General features: G+C 35.9%; 1 pseudogene; it reads right to left on the minus strand.

Moving 5' to 3' along the window:
• Nucleotides 1–17,923: 17,923 nt before the first annotated feature.
• Nucleotides 17,924–21,105, minus strand: LOC114307381 (protein NRT1/ PTR FAMILY 4.6-like; annotated as a pseudogene).
• Between the last annotated feature and the right edge of the window lie 5,804 nt (nt 21,106–26,909).

The following is a 26,909-nucleotide window of genomic DNA, read 5'->3' on the forward strand; positions in this document are numbered from 1 at the left end:
CACCAGTGATTTTTGAGTTGTTTTCTCTTCGCATCAAGAGGTAGGGATTTCTTTGCTCATTTCCAATAGTTCGTCTATAGATAGACATGTGGTAGATTTTATTGCATAAAAATCATATTCATTATGGATTTTCTTGAAAGCCATGAAAGGGGATCTAGGGTTTGATATTTGTGATTGGAGTTGTTAAGTTGTTTGTTGTTGGGTTGTTTGGGAAAAATGATTTATTATGTTTGTGAAGAGAGGGAGGAAAACCCTAATTTAATGTTATTGAGTTAATGGATTTAAAAGGGAGGAAGTTGAATAATCTTTGTATTTTGCTAATATGGGTTGTATAATTATGTTTAGACCAAAAGGAAATAAAAGGAGAAGTAACCATGGTATTGGTATTGTTTTAGACTAATCATGTGAAGTTGAGTTGAGTTATGGTTTTGATACAAATGGAATTGGTTTGTAAAATAAAGAGGATGGATTTGGTTTTGATTTTGTAAAATGACGAGAATGAATTCTTAGAAAATGGTTAGAGTTGTGTGGATTGGAAAATAAAGAAAAGTGGTCTTTCTGAAAGAAAATAAAATCATCATCCTTTGTAAATGAATAATAAACTTGAGGTCAGATCTTGGAACCTTCACATATTATCATTGTTATTGGACTAAAAGTCTTGCGAGAATTGGATTTTTGTTTTCCTTTCGTATTAGATAAAGAAATTGATAGATATGAATGTAAATTGTGGGATTGGATATTTGAAATCTCTCACCTATGAAAATATGGTTAGTTTATCTATTTTGGAGATTGTATATATGTTTAGAAATATATGTTTTGGGCTATCGGTGGAGGATAGCTATGACTGTTGTAGAAATTGCATGTGGACTATGTGAATTGAAATTAATCACTTGTTCTTGTCATTGAATATGACTATAATTATATAGATTGGATATGTATGGTTATTTGGGAATGTAAAGGGGATGTACTCCATATGTGATTATGTGTTTATATACATTGTGTATGTCTTACACTTACGTTGTTATGTATTCTAGTGTGTTGAGATGGTTGGGAATGTGCTTGCGCTTCGAATGAGAGGTACCATTACCTTCTAACTAGCGCCTGGAGAATTGGTCGCGCTTAGAATGAGAGGTACCAGTACCTTCCAACTAGCGCCTGGAGAACTTGGCAGAAATACCATTACCTTCCAGCCGGTGTCTAGTAAATTGGCATTTCGTTATGGAAAGGTATATCCTTGGCTTGGCATTATGTTATGGAAAGGTGTATCCTGGTTTACCGTGCTTAAGGCAGGTAGAGTGGAACTTGTTTGTCATTAATGTCTCAGTATATCTGTGTATATTATGGGTTATGATGGTTATGGTTCTGGAAGGCCGAGTTGCCTCATTTGTTGAGTAGATAGTTGTTGGTTTCTTGTTGTTTTCCCTTTGTACTGAATGTATATATATAAAGACATGAATGTTTTGGAAATGGACGTAACTACTGTATTGAGATTGTGAATAATGTGAAGGACATCAAATACTTGTGAACATGTTTCAAAAGCAAATTTGGTGTATGTCTAGAAAGTGAGAGAAAACGAAATGGGCTTTGTGAAATTATTTTCAGGAACTTGTTATTGTCATAAGAATTTTGAAAAAGGAAACATGAAGAAAGAAAAGTAAAATGTTTATGTTGTTGAATGAAATGAATGATTTTGAGAAAAGCTCCTATATAAGTATATTTATGTATAAACCGTCACATTATGTATATGATATGATCTAAAAATTCATGATCATAGCTATCTATATGTTATTATTGTTTAGGATCATATTGGGATCCCTATTAGACTTTATGTTCATCCCACGTTGCTAATCCTTTTTCAGGTGAACGTTAAGAAGGATTTCATGATCGAGGATCTTCTTTATGTGTTGGCCACGAGGCCTTTTATTTGTAGGCGGAATGCCAATGATTTAAAAGGGTTAGCCCCTTTCTTTTAATTTAAAAGATGTAAGCCTACGGGCAACTTATTTATTTTTACCTCATGTTGCATTCATTTCATATTCGAATGAGAGAACCTTTAATAATAATACTCATTATTGTATTGAATTTCTGCCCATGATCTCTGAAATTATATTATAATAATGGATTTGGTAATGGTGGCCATTGGCATAAAAAGTGGGGTGTGAGAACTTGGTATCAGAGCGAGCTGAGTTTGAATACTCTGGGCTCGTGGGGAATGGTTTTTACCACATCGGGTTTACTATGCTTGGTGAGGACGTTGTATATAGCTAGGATAAGTGTTAGGGTTTATATGTTGCATTTATGTGAGTGTGGGATTAAGTTTCTTGGATGGGACTTATGACCAGTGAATTTGCTTTGAGGTCTTATCAGAAACACGCCTGATCAACATGGTTTCTGATAGGAATTCCTTGAGAGTTCCAGGATGAGTGTCTATCTTTGAAAACTTGATTTGATTATGTGTTTAGGTGTTTAATTATTTATACGTAATAGAAATTGTATGTTTTGGGAAGTAATTGTGTCTTGTGGCCCAGAGGTGGCGAGTGCGTGCCTTAGGGAAAGGTCGTTGTGTTGAGTACTAAGCTTGGATTTGTTTTTGGATTTTATAGGATGTCTACACGAGGGAATAGAGGTCCAGTTAGGAATAGGAGTGCAGGTAGGGACACAACGGTTCCTTTAGCACCTGCCGTTGCAGCATCGGCTGTCGATGAGGAAGTTGCACGCGAGACTATAAGAGCAGTGCAAGAGGCTCTAGCTCACAATGAGGGTGACAATAGGCATACCCTCAAACTTACTAAGGATTTTCTTTGCTCCAATCTGCCGGAGTTTTTGGAGGAGGCTAAACCGTTGGAAGCGGAGGATTGGTTGGAACAGATTACCAAGACTCTTGATATGCTCAGAGTCGAAGATAAAGGATTAAGGGTTTCTTTGGCGACTTTTCAATTGAGAGGAGATGTGAGTTATTGGTGAAAGTATGCTAAGAACAAAGTAGGTAACATGTGGGTTGCTTTCACGGAGGCCTTTTGGGCCAAATACTTCCATCCTTCCGCTCAGGAGAGGTTGAGGAAACAGTTTGTTGAGTTATGCCAGGATGCTATTCCTTTGGCATAGTTTGAGATGCGGTTCACTAGTTTGTCGAAGTTTGCTCCAGAGTTGGTGGCAATAGAGGAGCGTCGTTGTTATGAGTTTGAGAGGCGGTTGCATGATGATATCTGGAAGAAGGTAGCTGGATCTATGTGGAAGAATTATTATGCTCTAATTGAGGCGGCGGCCCATGTGGAGGCCGTGGTTATGAGTGTTGGTCGGATTATGGAGGAGGCCACTTTGGCGACTCCTACGGTTCATAAGCATTCTAGGCTCAGTAAGAGATGGAGGCGAGCGTATGCTCAATCACAGGTTCAGTCCTTGTCTTCGTCAGGGGTTTCAGACTCGTCAGTTAGGAGGCCTAGTGAGATTCAGGCTTCAAGTCAATTGCAGAGTAAGGAGTCTCCTGTTTGTTTTGATTGTGGTCATCTGGGCCATGTTAGACGTTTTTTCCCTTTGCGTGTGAATGCTTCGGGTGTTTCAAAACCTAGTCGGACTCAGTCTCTTCAGTCCAGTCAAGGGCGGTACCGATACCAGACCCGTGTAGGCCAAGCTTCGAGAGCTCCGCGATGGTCTACTTTTCAGCTAACACAGTAGCATTACCCTAAAGAGGGACTTTTGTATTAGAGGCCGGTGATTTAATAGGTGAACCTTTTGTTGTTAACTAGTGTACCGGTGGGTGTTGATACACCGCGATTATGTGTTGTATATGTACATGTATTGTTGTTTGTTTACTCTTATGTATTAGGGGCACGCAGTGAATCTCGAGCGCTCTTTTATATGTGTAATGAGAAATGGTTCATGGATTGATAATCTTAACAATGTTGTATACGTGTTATTGCCTTATGAGATGGTTATGTAATGGCCTGTGAGCCTTATTTTGTTTGGGAGTTAACTGTTGAGAACGGGTAACCCGTGGATTGTTGTAATTAGTGGTGTGGTGCGGTGATAATGAATTATAAGGCTTGAACGTGTGGAGTATGGAGGAATGTGAGATTTGGGTTTCGCGGTAGTGAGGATGGTACTTGTGAGTGTGGCTTAGTGTTTTAGTTTGTTGGTCAATGAGTTTGTTGCAATCCTATAGATCTTGTTAAGGGTAATGTTTGTGTTGTGGTTGTTATGAGTTTGTATGGGTTTGCGGTGTTATTAGATATTGGATGGAGCTTACGAATGTGAGTAAAATTTGGTGGTTAGATACTAGAGGTATTCTTTGGAAGGAAGTAAGGTTGTGTGGTCGGGTAATAAGTATGGCATTGGTGAAAATTCTTTTGTGTCCAAAATTGGGTGTTTGTCGTTGACCATGTCGGTCTCATGTTTGAGAGGTGAAGGAGTATTTTCCATGTAGGCATATGAGTGGTGGTTTCCTTAGAAACGATGGTGGTTTGGCCAAATCTTGAGGAATCTGATGAGATTCAAGGAATATGAAAACTTGTGTGTGGAACTCCATCTTGGAGAAAGTGATGTTGGGTAGCATGTCGGTGTTTAATACCGAGTGTAAAGTTTTAATCAAGCTGGTTAGTTAGTTAGTCGATATCAGCGTTTGGTTAACACATGGTCACCTTGGGAATAGTTTGGGCTGGTGTACGAAGTTGTAAGGTTGTGGGTGCGTTAGGGTGGTTTGGCGAGCAATATGTCTCGTGTAAGTGGTTGTGGAGCTTGTATAAAGGTTGTCTTGAAATTGTGGGAAATCCCCTAGATGGGGTAACGTATTGTGAACTCTTCATTTTGCATGTGTTATATGCCTTATGTAATTGATAATTTATGATGATGATACGACGGAATGGAATTGCAAGATTATGGGTTCCTTTGTTTTGTGTTTGTGCTTTATTGTGTTGATAGCACAGTTGCAATTTCTATTAATTGTTATTATAGAAATGTTATGTTTATTTTGGTTGTGGAATCACTATAAGGGTGATGGGAGTTGTTGGGTGACGGTAGAGGTTCACCAATTGTCTTATGTTGAGAAAAGAACTCGGAAGATGAATTTTTCCTTGTGTTGTAGCCTCGGATGGCAATGTTGAACTATAATGTTCAGGATTTAATCTAAGTGTTAATAAAGGATTTCGATACATAGTTTATTTGATTTAATAAACGCTAAATTTAACAAAGTATGATAATGCGAACGATTTAGTGTTCGGAGTAAAATTTTATTTTATTGTTGGAAGATGGTTGCAAAAAAATTTTAAGAATTTATTTGAAATTGAGAACGTATTTTGGTTGTGGAAACCTTCAAATAAAAGGAGAAAATGTGGAAAAAAATTTTTACATGGTTTTGTAAGTAATGTCACCTTTTGTGGATGGTTCACCTCGAGTTGCGTTGTGTTCTTAATTTCGGGGACGAAATTTCCTAAGGTGGGGAGGTTGTAGCAATTGTACCCTTTTAAAACTTTTGAGAAGTGTATTTGAATCCTTCATTTTATTTTGGGATCTTTGGTGTTGTTGTATCTTGGTTTTGGATGAGTGAAAATCAATTTAAACTTGTTGGGTTTGGTTGTTCGCACTTGTTCTTGTCAAAAGTTCCTTGAAGACTTAGAAAATTCCATTATGGGGTCGACACCAGCCTTCCTAAGGGTCGACCCTTACCTGTTGGTGAAGTTCCTGGAACTGTTGCTGGAAAATAGGATAGACACTAGTCTGGAGAGCGTCGACCCTCTTATGTTGCAAAGTTTGTGAGTTAGTTGCTGGAAAATAGGGCCGACCCCCTTTTGTCTAAGGGTTGACTCCCCTTGCTTGTGCCAGATTGTTTTTTCTACCTAAAGGGTCGACCCCCATGCCCGAAAGGTCGACCCCTGCGTGTTTTTTTTTAGATTTTGGGGTTCGAATGGGCCCTACCCTTGGGGGGGTTTTGGGCCTATTATTTTATTTGACCTTGGGGCTATTTGCTACTAGTATAAATAGAACCAAACCACTTTCCTCTCATTACTTTTTCTCCTCTTTTCCTCTCAACCCGTGGTTTCTCTCTTCCCTCTCTAAAACTTAACTTTTCGCACTTAAATCTTCAGATCTACTCACCTAGAGCCATCTTTTCACCTTGGTCCTTTGGGAAAGGTTGTAGATCTTGTCAAGGGCTTTCTATTGATCCAAGTGGTTCGTGGTTTCGTCACCAGTGATTTTTGGGTTGTTTTCTCTTCGCTTCAAGAGGTAGGGATTTCTTTGCTCCTTTCCAATACTTCGTCTATAGATCGACATGTGGTAGATTTTATTGCATAAAAACCATATTCATTATGGATTTTCTTGAAAGCCATGAAAGGGATCTAGGGTTTGATATTTGTGATTGGAGTTGTTAAGTTGTTTGTTGTTGGGTTGTTTGGGAAAAATGATTTATTATGTTTGTGAAGAGAGGGAGGAAAGCCCTAATTTAATGTTATTGAGTTAATGGATTTAAAAGAGAGGAAGTTGAATAATCTTTGTATTTTGCTAATATGGGTTGTATAATTATGTTTATACCAAAAGGAAATAAAAAGAGAAGTAACCACGGTATTGGTATTGTTTTAGACTAATCATGTGAAGTTGAGTTGAGTTATGGTTTTGATACAAATGGAATTGGTTTGTAAAAGAAAGAGGATGGATTTGGTTTTGATTTTGTAAAATGACGAGAATGAATTCTTAAAAAATGGTTAGAGTTGTATGGATTGGAAAATAAAGAAAAGTGGTCATTCTGAAAGAAAATGAAATCATCATCCTTTGTAAATGAATAATGAACTTGAGGTCAGATCTTGGAACCTTCACATATCATCATTGTTATTGGACTGAAAGTCTTGCGAGAATTGGATTTTGTTTTCCTTTCATATTAGATTAGAAATGGATAGATATGAATGTAAATTGTGGGGTTGGATATTTGAAATCTCTCACCTACGAAAATATGGTTAGTTTATCTATTTTGGAGATTGTATATATGTTTAGAAATATATGTTTTGGGCTATCAGTGGAGGATAGCTATGACTGTTATAAAAATTGCGTGTGGATTAGGTGAATTGAAATTAATCACTTGTGCTTGTCATTGAATATGACTATAATTATATACATTGGATATGTATGGTTATTTGGGAATGTAAAGGGGATGTACTCCATATGTGATTCTGTGTTTATAGACATTGTGTATGTCTTACACTTACGTTGTTATGCATTCTAGTGTGTTGAGATGGTTGGGAATGTGCTTGCGCTTCAAATGAGAGGTACCAGTACCTTCCAGCTAGCGTTTGGAGAACTTGGCAGAGGTACCATTACCTTCTAGCCAATGTCTGGTAAATTGGCATTTCGTTATGGAAAGGTATATCTTTGGCTTGGCATTATGTTATGGAAAGGTGTATCCTTGTCTTACCATGCTTAAGGCAGGTAGAGCGGAACTTGTTTATCATTAATGTCTCAGTATATCTGTTTATATTATGAGTTATGATGGTTATGGTTCTGGAAGGCCGAGTTGCCTCATTTGTTGAGTAGATAGTTGTTGGTTTCTTGTTGTTTTCCCTTTGTACTGAATGTATATATATATATATATATATAAAGACATGAATGTGTTGGAAATGGACGTAAGTACTGTATTGAGATTGTGAATAATGTGAAGGACATCGGATACTTGTGAACATGTTTCAAAAAGGCAAATTTGGTGTACGTCTAGAAAGTGAGAGAAAACGAAATGGGCTTTGTGAAATTGTTTTTAGGAACTTGTTATTGCCATATGAATTTTGAAAAAGGTAACATGAAGAAAGAAAAGTAAAATGTTTATGTAGTTGAATGAAATGAATGATTTTGAGAAAAGCTCCTATATAAGTATATTTATGTATAAATCGTCACATTATGTATATGATATGATCTATAGCATTCATGATCATAGCTATCTATATGTTGTTATTGTTTAGGATCATATTGGGATCCCTATTGAACTTTATGTTCATCCCACGTTGCTAATCCTTTTTTAGGTGAATGTCAAGAAGGATTTCAAGATCGAGGATCTTCTTTATGTGTTGGCCACGAGGCCTTTTATTTGTAGGCGGAATGTCATTGATGTAAAAGGGTTAACCCCTTTCTTTTAATTTAAAAGATGTAAGCCTACATGCAACTTATTTATTTTTACCTCATGTTGCATTCATTTCATATTCGAATGAGAGAACCTTTAATAATAGTACTCATTATTGTATTGAATTTCCGCTCATGATCTCTGAAATTGTATTATAAGGGATTTGGTAATGGTGCCCATTGGCATAAAAAGTGGGGCGTGACAGGTGGCAACATGATCATCAACCTTTTCATCATTGTTCTTTTAGTCTCTCATTGTTCTCTTTTTTCTATTTTCTGCAATGTTTCTTGATGTGCCCTTTCATGCCACAATGATAGCACTCAACATTAGCAAACTTGTTGGACTTGTTTCTGTCTTTATCTCTGTTCTTAGGACCTCTGCTCTTACTTCTCCCCCTTATTTATGTAACCAAAACCTCTAACTGTGAAGAGGGTCCCTGTGATTTTCTTCTCATCTCTTTAAAACATTTCTCTTAGCCATATCCATGTTGATTACACCATCTAGGGCTGAGTTAGATAATGACATTCTAAATGTCTCCCAAGAATTAGCAATGTACTAAGTAAGTAGAACCCCTGTACCTTATCATCAAACTTGATACCCATCCCAGCCAGTTGATTAATTATTCCTTGGAATGTGTTCAAGTGATCTGTTAATGGGGTTCTATCTTGGTATCTCAAAATCATCAATTGCTTTATCAAAAATATTTTATTGTTTCCAGTCTTTCGGCATACAACTGTTCCAGTTTGTTTCAAAGTGAACGTGCATGTGTCTCTCCACTAATATGGTTCAAAACATTATTGGTGCAACAAGGTCCATTCTTCTCAGTAACAAACCTTGGTAAATGAAATTGCTGCACATAAAGAAGGTCTTTCATTTTTCCTTTCCAAGTGTGCTAATTAGAAACATTCAAAGTAACCATTCTACTCAGATTAGCTTTCATCCACGAGATACTCAATAATATGAACCTTGCTCTGATACCACTTTGATAGGAAAAACAAACATCAATTCAATAACCCAAATCAAGCACAAATTAGAGAAAATAAAATATTCTTCCTCTTTATATGAATCTTTTAGGAGGCAACTAAATAGAGCACAATATATATACAATAAAATAGAACAAAAGGCACACGTACAAAAACACACGAGCACGTTTTTATGTGGAAAACCTTCTCGGTGTGAGAAGGAAAAATCACGCGACCGTAGTCACCAAAATCTCCACTATCAACAAATAATGGGTGTACAACAAGTTCTCTTTAAATATAACTAGACGCAAACAACAAAGATACAAACTTAAGAAATAAATTTTCTTAGAAAAATATAAAAATAAATAAATAAATAAATAAAGATCTCACCAAAAACAAGGGGTTGTTTCAAAACCCAAAAGATGCTACAAAATGATCTAAATCCGATGTCCACCATTCAGATTTTAGAGCTTTGAGTCACGAACCCACTCACCAAATTTCATCTCAATCGTCAATTGGAGAGTTTGATCAAATCTAGGAAAAATCTTCCAGAACACATTGAAGCCTTTTTTTCTATGTTCTTTGGACCACAACTTCTTTCTCTTTCTCTCTTAGATTTTCAAGCAGCAATTGGAGTTTAAATACTCCCTCACAAATGGGCCAAAAAACTAGCTTCTCTCCATGTGGGCTTAAGTAACTCACATAGGCTTTACCAAAATGGGCCATCCTCCACAAAGGAAGAAAACCCAACCCAACACCCCCAACTCCACCTACTGCTAGTGCTAACAGATAGAGGGAGCCATAAAACATAAGTGCTTCACCACTTGTTACACAAGTTGCCATACCACAAGCATCATGATGTAATTTTTTCAAGAAGGCTTGGATTGTGATCATTGTTAATGCCTGGAAAATTTTGAAAAATTCAGAATGCTTAGTTGCCCATCTTTATACCTTTAACTGAGAATTAGAATGAGATGAAAAAAAACTTGGAGGAAAATGTGGGATGTCTCTATAGAAGTTTAGTTGGGAATCTACTCTTGTCTCTTGGCCACGAACAAAATATCATGTTTTAAAGGGAAAATGATCAAACACTTCTTTACTATGATAGACTCGTAAAATTTCGCGATTGATTTTTGTTAGAACCCCACAAACGTGTATGTGTGTAAATTAAATGTATAAAATAAATAAACAATAAAATAAAATAATTCAAAAAATAATTATATAAATTATTTTCCGAATTAAATGCTTATAGAAAATAATGTCGAGGCTTGTGTTGGACACAATCTCCTTAAAGTAGTTTTCGCCCTCGCCCCAGTGCTTCGAGTTAAAATGGCGTCTACTTCCCAGGATGCAACGACTAACACTTGATTTTACAGCACTATAAAATCAAGTCTTGCGAACCAAAAAATGTTGTAACTCTTTCTTTTTATTTCCCTAAAAATAAACGCAGAAAGAATACAGAGAAACACAGAGAGGGAGGACGAATTTATGACAGAAAAATATGATCAAACAAATTGTTGGAAGTAGTTTTTATATAGGCAGATTGGTGGCTTTTCTGAACAGGTATAAAACCTGTTCGAACAAATTGGAAAGGCACCAACAGATTTGAATTTGTTTGGACTGGTTGAACTCAGACAGATCTGTTAGGACTGTTTTGAACAGATACAGGTCTGTCCAGTTTTGGAATGAACATGTATGAAACTGTTCAGGTTAGAAACTGTTTGGATGGAAAAAATCTAAACCAAATTTATTTTGAATTTTGAAAACAAAATTAAAAAATAAATATATTACAAAAGTTTTTGGCCCAAAAAGATAAGTATTAGGCAGGATAAGCCCAACCCAACCTCACACCACGCACCCGTGCCCAAGCCAAGTCAAGCCCGCCCAACCGACGGCTCGCGCGTGTGGTTTTAATTTTGGGTCCAATGAATCTAGCCCACTACACCCACAACCTCACCCTTCCACAAACTTGGGTATCCCTTAGGGCCCATCCCAAGTATCCAATGCTTATAAACCCAAACAATTCCTCAAGTCTTTCCAATGTGGGACAAGTACATTTCACAAATGTGTAGGAAACCCACCAAAAACTAATTCCATAAACTCAAAAACGCGTGTTGAATTCTCATTCATCCGGAAATGGTTTTGAGCAACCAAATACATGAATTTATTCACTATGCGGCATTAAACATGAACCCACTTAGAAACGTTAAAAATAACGCTTGGGTCCCACCTTAATTAAAGCTCAAAGTTAGCAAAAAATAAGATAATATAAAAGCCATTTTCCAATAATCCCCTGCATGAATGGAATTCACGATAACGGACATGCAACAAAATGCAGATAAAGAAAGAGTACATTAAGAAGATACACCACATCGAAATAGGTAGCTTTTGGCTTTGAACCTCCTCTAGTGAAAGCCTATCGAACTTATTAGCTAACCAGTGGACGCGATGCCTTGAACTGTTCAGCTGTTTGTGTAAGCCAAGACAATAAACTACACATAGTGTATCCTCAGACACAGTTTGGTTCTTATGGTTGTGTTCATTTTGGCCTTGAACAACGTCTGGTAATTCATGAGCGCTCTAGAGAATTTAGCCTTCTCAATTCTCACAAAACCAGCCCAGTTCACACTCATATAGGTAATTTCTTATTAAGAGTATCCTGCTATACCCCACTTGGATGTCCAAGCTATAAGAATCATTAAAAGAAAAGCTTATCCTACTAACGCTGCAGGTATCACTCTTCTTATCATAGAAATGGGTAGGAGTAAACCTCCTTAGTGATATGTGAAGTCATCCATAATTCAGCTGTCCCTTTGAACCTAGATCTTGGGATCTCCAGTCAACTAGGTTGAGTTGCCATTATGGCGACTTTTAAGTAATAGGCTTTAATCCCATTCCCCTCGATAAATAGTACACTTTCTCTCTAGCTAGCCCTTTAGTAAATGGATCCGTAATATTCTCCTTTGACTTTACATATTCTATGGAAATTATTCCATGTGAGAGCAAATGCCTAACGGTATTATGTCTTCGACGAATATGTCGAGACTTACTATTATACATAGGATTTTGTACCCGTTCTATTGCTGCTTCACTATGACAGCGAATGCATATAGCTGGCACAGGTTTATGCCACATTAGAATGTCTTCTAAGAAATTACGAACCCATTCTGCTTCTTCTCCTGTTTTATCTAATGCGATAAACTTAGATTCCATCGTCGACCTAGCTATGCATGTCTGCTTGGAAGATTTCCAACAGACTGCAGCACCTCCCAGGGTAAAGACATATCCACTAGTGGATTTTGAGTTTTTAGTAACCGATATCCAATTTGCATCACTGTACCCCTCGAATACTGCTGGATATTTCGTATAACGTAAGCCATAATTCTAGGTATGTCTTAGATACCTAAGTACCCTAATTATCACTTTCCAATGATCGGACCCTGGATTACTTGTGTACCTACTCAATTTGCTTACAGCATAGGCTAAATTTGGCCTAGTGCAATTCATTAAGTACATCAAGCCTCCGATTATACGAGAGTACTTTAATTGTGATATGCCTACACCTGTATTTTTTGACAAATGAAGACTAATGTCAACAGGTGTTTTAGCAAGACGGTTGTCATGCTTTTCAAATTTCTCTAGAATCTTCTCAACATAGTGAGACTGAGATAAAGCATATCCTTCAGATGTTTTAGTAATTTTTATTCCTAGAATTACATCTACTACTCGCAGATCTTCCATGTCAAACTTTTTGTTCAACATTTTCTTTGTAGATTTGATCATGTCATTATCACTTCCAATAATGAGCATGTCATCCACATAAAAACAAACTATGACATAGCCTTTGTCTACGCTTTTAACATAGACACATTTGTCACATTCGTTTATCTTAAAACCATCCGAAAGCATAGCATAATCAAATTTTTCATGCCATTGTTTCGGAGCTTGGTTTAATCCATAAAGGGATTTGACAAGTTTACAAACCTTTTTCTCTTGATCGGGAACTTGAAACCCTTCCAGTTGTTCCATATAGATTTCCTAATCTAACTCGCCATTCAAAAAACCAGATTATACAAAGCTACAATCGCAATCAATATGTGAATGGATGTTATTCTTGTCACTGGTGAATAGGTGTCAAAATAATCAAGGCATTCCTTCTACCTGTATCCCTTAACAACAAGCCTAGCCTTGTATTTATCTATTGAACCATCTGCTTTCAATTTTCTCTTGAATATCCACTTATATCCAAGAGGTTTACATCCTGGTGGAAGATCCACCAGTTTCTAAGTATGATTTTGCAGTATTGATTCAATTTCACTATTCATAGCCTCTCTCCACAACAGAGCTTCAGGACTTGACATTGCTTCCTTAAAGTTTTGAGGCTCATTTTCTATCAGGTATGTCAGAAAATCTGGACCAAATGATTTAGAGATCCTAGCCCTCTTGCTACGTCTAGGTTCATCTACTTCACTATCATTTTGGTCTTCACTGCTACCCATAGCAGTATCAAAAGTTTTTTTATTTGAACTTTTCTCTTTAATTTCCTTACTAGGAAAAATGTATTCAAAAAACGATGCATTTCTTGACTCAATAATAGTGTTTACATGCATATCCGGATTTTCAGATCTATGAACTAAAAATCTATATGCACTACTATTATTGGCATATCCAATGAACACACAATCAACGGTCTTTGGTCCTATCTTAGTCGTTTTGGGACTAAGGACTACCTCCTTGGCCAAATACCTCCACACTTTGAGGTAATTATAGGTAGGTCATCGACCTTTCCATAATTCATAAGATGTTTGATTGAGTTTCTTGTAGGGTACCCTATTAAAGATAAACTTAGCAGACAAAATCGCCTCCGCCCCACAAGTTCTGAGGTAACCCTGAACTAATCAACATGGCATTCATCATCTCTTTAAGAGTTCAATTCTTTCTCTCTACAACACCATTTGACTGAGTCACTACCTCTGTCACTCCTCATTATCTTAATAGTTTTGCCAAGTTGATTTTCAACCTCAAGTTTATATTGCCTAAAAGCTTCTACGACTTCATCTTTACTTCTTAATAAGTAAACATAGCCATATCGAGTGCAATCATCAATAAAAGTAATAAAGTACTTCTTACCTCCTCTAGTTTGAACAAATTTTAAATCATAGATATCTATGTAAATTAAACTTAGAGGTTTAGTACTTCTCTCAACTTTATTTAATGATGCCTTAGTGAGTTTTGCCTCAACACAAATCTCACATTTATGATTAGGATCAAATTCTAAATTTGGTAAACATTCTAAAGCAACAAGCCTAAGCAAAGAATGAAAATTAACATGTCCTAATCTACCATGCCATAAAAAAAGAAGACTCAGCAATATAAATAGAAGATGTGTTATTATTATTAAAAGCCAAATTAGGTACAACAGTCATTACATTGAGCTTAAAAAGCCCATCACTTATGTAACCTCACCCCACATGCATTCCACTCTTGGAGAGTACAACTTTATCAGATTCAAAGACTAATTTAAACCCATTCTTGATCAACAATGACCCAAAAATCAAATTCTTACGAATTTCTAGCACATAGAGTACATTGTTAAGAGTGAGTTCTTTCCCCGAGGTCATTTTCAGCATAATCTTTCCTTGTCATTCTACAGTTGAAGTGGAGGAGTTTCCCATAAAAAATTGTTCCCCACTTTCCACTACTTTTTAGGTTGTGAACATCTTCTTATCTGCACAGATATAGCGAGTTGCTCTAGTATTCACCCATCATTCCTTGGGATTGCCCACCAAATTTCTTCAGAGACTACTGCAGCAAGATTGATGTCTGCCACTCCATCGGAAAGATAAAAATCCTCGGCTATGTTGGCTTGTGCTGGCTTTTTGCTTGAACTCCCTCCGTCCTTGCGAACGTGACAATCCTTAGCGCGATGCCCATCTTTGCCGCACACAAAACACTTGCCTTTGAACCTCTTGTTGAACCCGTTGTTGATCCCTTTGTTGATCTTACTAGTGGATCCTTGTTTAGGACCATTGTCATTATGCTTCCGCTTTTTGTTGTTGAACTTTGACCCTTGTTCATGTTCCACAACATTTGCTTTAGCTTGCATGACATGGTTTCCTGATTTCTTGTCGGAACTACGATTGTCTTCCTCAATTTGGAGCCGCACTATCTGTTCTTCCAATTTTATCTCCTTGCGCTTATGCTTCAGATCATTCTTGAATTCTTTCCAAGATGGTGGCAATTTTTCAATGATTGCCGTTACTTGGAAAGATTCACTGAGAACCATCCCTTACGCATGTATGTCATAGAGAATTAATTAGAGATCTTGAACTTGGCTAATAACCGTTTTGAAATCCATCATTTTAAAATCTAGAAAACGGCCGACAACAAATTTCTTTGTACCGACGTCCTCTGTGTTATACTTGTGATCTAGAGATTCCCATAGCTCTTTAGATGTGCTTTTCACACTATACACATCGTTCAGTGTATTGTCCAACACATTGAGGATATAGTTTCAACACAGAAAATCACTATGTTTCCATGCATCGACTGCGGCAACCACTTGTCGGTCAGATTCTCCCTCGTTTAGTGCCAATGCCTTTTCATAAGTGAAGCGAGCCAAATTCAATGTGGTCAGATAAAACATCATCTGTTGTTGCTATCTTTTAAAATCATCACGATTGAATTTTTCTGACTTCTCTCCATGATTTATCGATACTTCCAAAGTCATTACTGGCACAACAGGTGTGTGGGTTTGAGTAATAACAATCTCAGTACTGTTAATTTCAATTGTCATAATTCTGACGAAATAAAAATAATACACCAATCACAAATTTATACAAAAAACGAATTTACACACAAAATAAATAGAATAATATTTTGTAACAAAATTCTAATGATAAACAGTATATTACTACTATGTCATCAAAGAAATCATTAAACAGTATATTACTACTATTTAATTTTCCGAAACAAAATCTTTGTCTCACAGAAATAAATAAAAATAATAAATCTACTTTAAGATTGTTAGAACCCCACAAAGGTGTATGTGTGTAAATTAAATGTATAAAATAAATAAACAATAAAATAAAATAATTCAGAAAATAATGATATAAATTATTTTCCGAATTAAATGCTTACAGAAAATAATGTCGAGGCTTGTGTTAGACACAATCTCCTTAAAGTAGATTTTGCCATCGCTCCGGTGCTTCGAGTTAAAATGGCGTCTACTTCCTAGGATGCAACGACTAACACTTGATTTTACAGCACTATAAAATCAAGTCTTGCGAACCAAAAAATGTTGTAACTCTTTCTCTTTATTTCCCTAAAAATAAACGCAGAAAGAATACAGAGAAACACAGAGAGGGATGACGAATTTATGACAGAAAAATCTAATCAAACGAATTGTTGGAAGCAACCTTTATATAGACAGATTGGTGGCTTTTCCGAACAGGTATAAAACCTGTTCGGACAAATTGGAAAGGCACCAACAGATTTGAATCTATTTGGACTGTTTAAACTCAGACAGATCTGTTCGGACTGTTTTGAACAGATACAGATCTGTCCGGTTTTGGAATGAACAGGTATGAACCTATTTGGGTGGAAAAAATCTGGACCAAATTTCTTTTGAATTTTGAAAAAAAAAATTAAAAAATAAATAAATTACAAAAGTTTTTGGCCCAAAAAGATAAGTATTGGGCCGGATAAGCCCAACCCAACCTCACACCACGCACCTACGCCCAAGCCAAGCCTGCCGATCGGCGTCGCGCGCATGTGGTTTTAATTTTGGGTCCAATGGGTCTAGCCCACTACACCTATAACCTAACCCTTCCACAAACTTGGGTACCCCTTGGGGCTCATCCCAGGTATCCAATGCTAAGGTTTATAAACCCAAACAATTCCTCAAGTCTTTCCAATGTGGGACAAGTATGTTTCACAAATGTGTAGGAAACCCACTAAAAACTAATTCCACGAACCCAAAAACGTGCGTTGAATTTTCATTCATCCGGAAATGGTTTTAAGCAACCAAATACAAGAATTTATTCACTACGCGGCATTAAACATGAGCCCACTTAGAAACGTTAAAAATAACGCTTGAATCCCACCTTAATTTGCTCAAAGTTAGCAAAAAAATAAGGTAATATAAAAGTCATTTTCCAACAATTTTAAGAAACTAAATAAGCAATTGTCACACGGTACTTCGAAATTGAAAACAACTTTCTCAATGCTCAGTAAAAGATTAACATATTTCAGCTGCAATGGCTACATATCTCAAATCCATTGGTTGAGAGAATATTAAAAGACATGAGTGAGAAGCAAGAAGATGGTATTGAGTAGTGTGTTTATCACAATAGGACCAGGCAAAACAAGCATAATTGATATTTTTAGGGGAAATGACAAATCAGCTCACGTGATTAAAGAAAAAAAAAATTAGAATCACATAGGGGTGAAACTCCTTCTGTGCAAAATAACACAGCAAAAGTTGCACCCCGAGAACATTCTCACCCTTTGGTTTATTTAACTAAAATTTTATTTGTATAATTATGAGGTGGTCCACTTGTTTGGCCCAGAATGAGCCATCTTCATGTATAAATACTTCATGTTAAAAATAAAAAATAAAACATATTTTGTTGCTTTGTTCTTCCCCTGTTTCCTGAAGGAAATCACTCCTTCCTTCTCTACTGGTAAGGTCTGATTCGTTGCCATTTTTGAGTTGTTTTTGTGTGTCGTCTATACTATAATACCCAAACAACAATCTCTAATATCAAGCGGCATAGTTGACACAGTCCAGTAGACATAGTTTTATAGTTAAATATCAAACAGCAAAAGAAATTAAAGTAAAAAGACATTAAAAAAAAAAAGCCTTTGATTTATAGATTGATGGATTCAAAGTCCCCAGCTATTACAGAAGTGCCATTCCAGCCAACAATCACAATTGCAAGTATGAGACTAGGATGAAATTAAAAGATCAAAGAAAGACAAAAAGAGAAGATCCTTTTGAAGCCTTAATTCTTCACAAATGTATTATTCTCGAGTGTATCCTCCTCCTAGTTCTTCACCACCTTTTTATTCCTCTCAAGTGTCATCAATTTGGGTAGCAAACAATGAACCATTTGAAGCCTTCGTTTCCATTTCGGATTCTATAGAATTATTGTCTTTATGCTTGTACCATGAAGCCCAAAAGAGATAGTTTGCAAAGTTAAGGCAACTAAGGATAGATAAGAACCAATAAAACAGATTCAGTTTACTATCGTTCAAGGTCAACCCTTCCAACCATCCTTTTCTGCTTGGAGTAGCACTCTTGGTGACGGCATTTATGATATTAACAAAAACAGTGCTTAAGAAGGTGCCAAAAGAGAGTGATAGCGGTGCAAAAGAAGTGGACAATGATTTCATTCCTGACGGAGCTTCCTTGTAGAAAAACTCCAGCAATCCAACCATAGTAAACATATCTGCGATTCCAAAAATACCATATTGGAACGAAAGCCAGAAGACACTAATGGGCTTCATCGGGTTTTTGAAAAACTGGTCCCTTCTCTTCACCTCAATAATGCCAGCTACACTCATTGAAATGACTGATAGAACAAGCCCAACTCCAACACGTTGAAGTTGAGTGATACCAGCTGGATGGCCAGTGATCTTTCGGGCAAATGGGACCACAACAAACTCATAGACAGGAATGAGGAGGGACATAAAAATTAGGGGAATTACGGGTATTGAGGCTGTAGGAAACTAAAAAGAACCTAAATATGGATACATGTAGTAGCCTTGGATTACTGAGAATGTCTGCAACTGGGACATGCATGTATTCATTATGATTGTACTTGCTAAGATGGACAACATTCTTGTTAGTATCTACACTTCTTCAACTTGTGTCACAGTGCATACTCTCCATGGATTTGGATTCATGCTGTCTAGAAGGATGGCAGCTTTGTCCAGTGACCTAGTTTTTTAACAACAATAATCATTTAAGCAACGATGGTTGTTTTTAACATAACTTCACTATAAAGCTTAATTATATATAAAAAAATGGTGCATATATGGTTCATATGATAAGAGAAGACAGTCATTGGAAGTCTAAAAATCTTGATTGTAAACACGAGATTGGGAGTTTCAGTGCAATTTGTCGAATGAGTTTTCTTAAAAGCATCCCATTTTTAGAAACAGAAAAATTGTTTTCAAATGTTAATGTTTCTTAAATTTTCATTGATTTGTTTCCGAACTCTAATCCATATATAAGTTATTCTTTGCTTAATATGATCTTACTACCATGATGAGGAATGACCATCAAACTATGCCACCCAAATTAGCACCTATGAAAATGACTTAGTGGTAGGTTAACCAATTCTGTGACAAGTTCATAGTGTTACAAAGAACTATCCTTTTAGGGGAGATGTTACCTGAACTGAGCGGTATGTGAGACTTTTTCTTCTGCAAGGTCTCTTTCTTTATCATTAATTTCATATAGTTCTTCAGAATTTTCTGGTAGTGTCAACCTTCTATTCCTGATTGCAACCACAATAACCTACCACACAGGTATAAATAATGATTTGTTAGGAACATTACATTAGAAATGCTAAATGTAGAAAATTAAACATAGAGAAGGGCACATAAGAGTGTTTTTTGTGGCTCAAAAAGTGTATTGAGTAGATTTTCAACCAAACAATACACTTTCTATGTTTCAATTCTTGGTACCTATCATTTTTTAATGTTATAGACATACATGGAGAGAGAGAGAGAGAGAGAGAGAGAGAGACCTGTGCTACCCATGTAATAGGGCTTGTCCCTAGAGGTCGGATAATGTAGAAAGGCTTTCCAAGGGCAAGAGCAATAAAACCAAGAGAGGAAGTAATAGTACCAATTAGAAAACCCCAAGACCAATCTTTGTTCATGCTAACCCACACGACAACAGTTACTCCCACAATTGCTCCCAGGGTTGTACTTAGTACATACCAATTGAAATGTGTGTCAATTGGTCACCTCCAAGTGGTGTAAGGGACCCCCTAACTCCACCTGCTGCTAGAGCTAACAGATAGAGGGAGCCGTAAAACATAAGTGCTTCACCACCTGATACACAAGTTGCCTTGCCACAAGCATCAGGATGCAATTTTTTTGAGAAGGCTTGGATTGTGATCATTGTCACTGCCTGGAAGTGATACATGAATGAATTGAGCTAGGACAATGCAATGGTGATTAACAACAAATTCATGTAGTAGTTTGACCATTTGATGGTAAAACAATAATTTTGACGATTTTCTAAGGCTGTTAGATCAGGCCCAAAATACTCATTCTATTTGAAATGGCCCAACAAATTTACTTTGATATGCACTGAATTTTGGGTAAATTTCATCATTTAGGCCACCAAATTAGAAAATTTACTATTTTTGAAAAGATTTGAATACTAAATTAGAAAAATATTTTTTGAATCACTATTTTTTCGCAATATCTCTTTTTTTTTTATTCTAGATTCAAAATTTATACTTAACTCAAATATGCTATTTTGAATCTTTTCTGACTCTATGTAATTTTTGTTTGCTTTGGAGTGTGAATTGTGGCTTAGTTACCAAACAACGTTAACTATAATTGGATTGTAAAGCAACTAAGCATTCATAAATTGAGTAACAAAATCCAGAGAAAGTTTTATTTTCTGTATTGCTCTTGTTCTCCTTGTGTATTTCATTCATTCTATATGCATCCCTGCATCATAGAACCAAACGGGGAGAAGAACACAGAGTGTTGATTATTAAGAGAAGCAAGAGTTTAATCATTAGAAGAGCTTGTGTTTAAGAATTAAAAGAAAAAAGGTGGTCCAATACATGAGCTTGCATTTAGATTGAGAGTGAAATTTAACTTGCCAATATTTGAAGTAGTCCAAAGCTCAAACATGTGGTGAGCCTACTCAGGTAAGTGTCTGAGATGAAAGCTCCGACGACAGAGAGTAGAAAAGTTGAACCCATATAGTTTGTGAAAGTATTTGCGGATTGAGACATCGAATCTCATCACGTTATTGAAGTAGAGAACAAAAACCGACATGTTTGCAATGGACCCAATGCTATCCAAGGTCGACAATGCTTCAAAAAACATGAAGGAACAGAGTAATTAGTTTTATGTATGTAATGTATTAATATGAATCAGATCACAAAGACAGCCTCCGCTTTGGTATATAGAGTTTAGTTTAGTCATCTTCAAACAATATTTCTTACCATAAACAAATATGCAAGCCTTGAATCCTCCTTTTTTCTGGCTCCGTGAGTTCAAGGACTCATAAGCTTGCTTGCCTTCCTGTGTTCATCAATAGGAGAACAACAATTGACAAACGAATAAGTATAGGAATATAGAAACTGATCACATATCGAACATGATGAATACGAATGGATCCCATCAATGTTGCTTTTAAAATCTTGTCGATTCATGTGTGTTATGTGTTTGATTTTTGTGATCGTATTGCAGAAATGAATGATTGAGGAACAAGTTTAGAAATATAAAAATCTATCACAAAATCAAACCAATCATAGACCGGACATAAGATGTATCAAAAAAGACTGAGACCCCTTTCAAAGGTACCCCACGACCCCTTTTGCCTTTTGATTGGTCAAAATTGTTTTTTTTTGTTTTTTATTTTCTTCTCTCCCACTCACCAACCCCCACGTGTGTGTGGGGGGTGGTGGGGGTGGGAATATGAGGGGATCCTAATCACAGCTGTAAGATATATATAGACAAACAAAATTTTTCAGAAGTGGACCCTACTAACATATTCTCTAAAAATTTTGTCCGTATCTATTTTGTGCTAAATTTATGTGTTCCTAAAAAAAATTTATTGGAGAGGAAAACATGAGACACAGAATTAGGGGTGTTTGGGAAGAAAAATTTTATCACCTTTTAGATTAAATTTTACAAAATGACAAAATAAATTAAAATAGTTAATAAGACAAAATATCACATTAAACTCATAATCATTTTACTTTTATCTCACAAACATCATATTCAACTACCAAAAAATACAATCATCTTTTCATGCACAAAAATTTTAACTTACTAAAATAGTCAAAAATTAAAATAACCTACTAAAATAACAACTTTCCAAACACCTAGCTAGAATGGACCAAGACTTACCATATTCTACACCCGTAGATGATGTGGAGAGGCGAAGTGCTTGAGAATTGGGTGATGTCTTGTGTACATAACCAATGATGAGAGGACCTATTTATATACAGTTTCCAATTCAAACTTCCGATCTCTCTCTCTCTCCCTATCTGAAAGCCTGTGGAGATTTTATTCCACAATTTATCTTTCTCTCTCTCTCCATACAGTTTTACCCATTTTCAACCTATCCCACATTTTGTATTTTCTTTTGTGTCTCCTACTCCATTCACATCGGATTGTTGAAGCAACAATGCTAGAGGGCCACTGTTAACTGTCCCGACATTGATTCCGGTCAGCTTCTACAACGGTCCGGCATGACCCCGTAAACTGTCCCGACATTGATTCCGGTCAGCTTCTACATCGGTCCGGCATGACCCCGTAAACTGTCCCGACATTGGTTCCGGTCAGCTTCTACATCGGTCCGGCATGACCCCGTAAACTGTCCCGACATTGATTCCGATTAGCTGCTACAATGATTTGACACGACCATACAGTGTCTTCACCAACGGTTCGACACGACCATACAGTGTCTCCTATCCTATTTTATTTTATTTATCAGTTTACTTTCCTGTTTTGTTACTCTCTCCAAACTCTAGTTGATTAGTATCTATCCTCCTTGAGTTTGAGGGGGGCTGTTAATATATATAATATATCTACATAGATAATATATATAATCTATATACATAGATTAGATTAATGTATAGTTAGTGGCAGTAGTGGCATTGTGCTTTCGGCTGCTTTTCCTTTCTAGAGTATATAATATATTAGTAGATAAGAAGCCTCCCTTTCGGTGCTAGTGCTTCACTTTCCATCATGAGCTCAAACATGTATTGTCTGTAACCTTCTCCTATATAAGGAGCCCCTCACCATTTGTAATAGATAACATATCAATACATCTATCAATACACAATTTATTTTTTCCTTTTTATCTATACATGTTATACATTAAATCTTACATGGTATCAGAGCTAGGTTAAGAACCTAGTAATTTCGTTTCACCGGCGGGCGGCAATCTCGCCTTGGCCGCCCGCCGGACAAACCCAAATTTCCTTAATTTCTTCTTTCATGGCAGATTCTTCAACAACAATTCATAGCTCGAATACAACACTGCAACAAACAAAGACACTTCAACAACAACTCAGAGAGCTCGATCGGTTCGCCGGTTTTGATCTTGTTCAGGCCTTCCACCGCCCCCACCGTCGAGAACGCCCAGCACCTCCCACAATCCCCTTGATCTTTACTCGGAGCAACAACACAACAGACTCCGGCAACTCCTCGTCACCTTGGACGACAGATCTGAAACACGCACACTCTCTCTCTCTCTCTACAATTGATATAGGCACACACATGATACAGGGATGGAGACGAGAACGCCACGGCTCCACTTTTCACTCATCTCCGCCCTTCCCATTGCCTCGCCAAAGCCACCGACACTCACACCACCCTTGATCTAAGCACAATGCCACTACTGCCACTAACTATACATTAATCTAATCTATGTATATAGATTATATATATTATCTATGTAGATATATTATATATATTAACAGCCACAATTTTTGTGGCCACAATGACTCAAAACTGCCAAAACGGCGTCGTTTTGGCATGTTATGCACCCAAAACAACGTCGTTTTGACAGTTTTGAACCATTGTGACCATAAAAATTGTGGCCCTCAAACATTTTCCTTGTTGAAGGATCAAGAAAATTTAAAAATACCATATACAAAGTCTTCATCAGAATCCTAAGAAAAATCCCATAATCAAACTTTTAACAAGCTTTGTTTTCACTTGAAGATTAAGATCATTTAATTACAATTCTAGTTGAAGATTTGTACTGGCTCCTTTGGATTCGTCTTATTGAAAGCAGACAAATAAAAGATTCCTACAGATTAAAAGAGCAGAGAAAAATAATAATGCTAACTGCACATAAATATAACAGAAAAACTCCACAAAAATGTACTATGTGGTTAAAAAATATTTTTCATATAGTGTGGGTTACACTTAAAATTAATTATAGTCATGTTTTTTTTTTTTGTAAAAATTTTATTCATAATATGAAATTGAAGGTATAGGAAGATAAATGTATCAAGAGATTCAGAAAGCACAGTCTACCTCTACTACTCACATCCACACAACCAATCTTCACGATTTTTTAAAAATAAATAATAATAAAAAAAAGTTAAGTTGATCTTAACTACAAAGAATCTCAAAGTCAACAATTCAACAATTCCCCACACTTCTGGTCTCTCACGCTTTCTCTGCAACTGCCAAAGTACAACCCCACGTCTCCCAATTAGGAGTGTAAAAATGGCCACGGCCCATGGACGGTCCGAAGCCCACCCGTGACCCCGATTAGGCTCAGGCCCAGGCCCAAGCCTTGTCTAAAACCCTGGGCCTGAGCCGCCATTTTGAAACCTGGCTCGGCCCGACCCGTGACACGACCCATCGGCTCGCTCCCGACCCACCCAAAGCCCGGCCCGAGGCTCGGCCCGCTCGAGATCCAGTGTCATTTTTAGTGAAAAATAATAAAATTTTGGTGAAAAATTTTTTAAAAAAAAAAAAAATGTTCAGATCCACCCAAGCCCACCGGCTTAATGGCCGGCCCGCCCAAGGCCCGAACACCCCTGAGCCTAGGCCCCAAATTTACACCCCTACTCCCAATGCGCTACTCTATGTCTCCCATTAGCCATGTAATACACATTTTGTGTATTTTTCGCATTTTATTTCTGTTAGTTTGGCATTGTCGGGAGAAAAAAAATATTTTATGTTTTGAATAATTTTTTGACTTTTTATGAAAAGAAGTGTGATAAAATATTGTTATAAAATCAAAATGACCATTTTACCTTTTGACTTTTTGACTTTTTGACTTTTGGGTAGTTGAATTCAAAGGGCAAAATAATAATTTTGTCCTAGTGGCTTTCTCCACAGGCTACCCTTGAATAGTATAGACGTTTAGCTTTTTTAGTAACTTTTTGACTTTTTAGTTTTTTTTTGTTTTTTGTTTATCCCAAACCAGGCTTAGCCTCGTTTGGGAACAAATTTTTCTAATAACTTTTTGGCTTTTTTGTTAAAATATGATGTAAAAAATTAGTATGTTTGGAATAACTTTTTAGTTTTTTACGAAAACATGTATAAAAAATAGAGAGAAAAAAGAATATTTGACTTTTTGGTATATATTATTGACTTTTTAATTTTTTTAGTAACTTTCTGACTTTTAAGTTAAAAAGGTTACTTCCCAAACGAGATTTTGATTTAATTTGATATGATTTTAAAGTTAATCGGAAATCAAACTAGTGTCAACAATTTTAGTTTGATCTTTATCATTTCTTTTTCATTCATTTCTTTGTCTAATCTTTTCTTTTATTTTTAATATTCTTTTCAGATTCTAATCATTTGTTATTTTCTTGTTGGTTACTAATGGTCTATTATTTTTTTTATGAAAAACGTTAGGAATCCATCCTTACAGATTCCGAATTTATCCTGAATATGTTTGTGTGGTGGAAATTAAATTGATAAAGTGTGAGATTCATGTATGAAATGAATCTGAACCATTGATTTTTTTTTCTTAATAAATTCTAGTTTGATAAAGGTGAATTTATAGTATTGTTATTTATTTATATGTTACAATGATATAAAGGGAAAATAAAGACAGAACTAGGTGTAGACATGGTTGAGACACATCGAAGCATCCAAATTAATTATAATAAACCTTGTTGGTCTAGTACTACGTGTATGAAGGACTGAAAAAAAAAAAAACCAAACAAAACAAAACAAAACAAAACAAAATAAAAAATTGTGATATGATTCATGCCAAAATGTATAGTTAGTTTTAATTTTCTTAACGTATAATTTGGTCATAATTTTTAAAAATAACTAAATCACATAACATGGTTCAATTGGTTTGGACCATTTTTAGATATATAATTTGATATATATATATATATAAAAGGTGGTGTTCATTACAAATTTATGAGAGATATTTTTATTTTTCCTTTCAAAGTGTTATTCAAAAATTAATTCAATCAATATTATTGTAATAATATCAATTTTCTACTTAAACTATTCGATTTTGAATCAGTATTACTCTCACCGTTAGCTACCATCTATAATCAAACTAAAATTGCTAATATGGTACCAAAATTTTATTTTACGTCTCAAACCATCTCTAAAATATCAACTAACCCTTGAATATATAAAAAAAAATTAAATTTAAATACCTCATAATCATTTTTATCTAAAAACACGAGAAAAATAAATTTTAAATAATAAAATTTAGAAAAATATTAAAAATACACCTTATTTAAAATTTTCACTTTAAGTCTCAAATTATTTTGAGTCTGTCGGGGGGGGGGGAGGGGGAGATAGAGGACTAACAATTTTGGGCTCAATTAGTTTTCATAAGGTGGACAAAATGTAGTATGAGACTTAAAGTTACAATTTTAAATCAGGTATATTTTAAAAATAAATTTTTTATAATCTTTATTATTTAAAATTTATTTTTCTTACTTTTTTAGATGAAAATTATTATTAGATAGTTCAATTAATTTATATATATATATATATATTCAAGGTTTGATATTTTGAGATAATTTTGAGGGTAAAATGAAATTTCAAATGAAATTTCGGTGCCGCCTTAGCAATTTCCGTTTGATTATACACGACGCCTGACGGTGAGGTAAAAATAATCTAAAATTGAATAATTTAAGTGT

Source organism: Camellia sinensis, unplaced genomic scaffold (assembly GCF_055761805.1).
Source record: "Camellia sinensis isolate YWXY unplaced genomic scaffold, ASM5576180v1 Unanchor1, whole genome shotgun sequence".
Taxonomy (NCBI): Eukaryota; Viridiplantae; Streptophyta; class Magnoliopsida; order Ericales; family Theaceae; genus Camellia; species Camellia sinensis.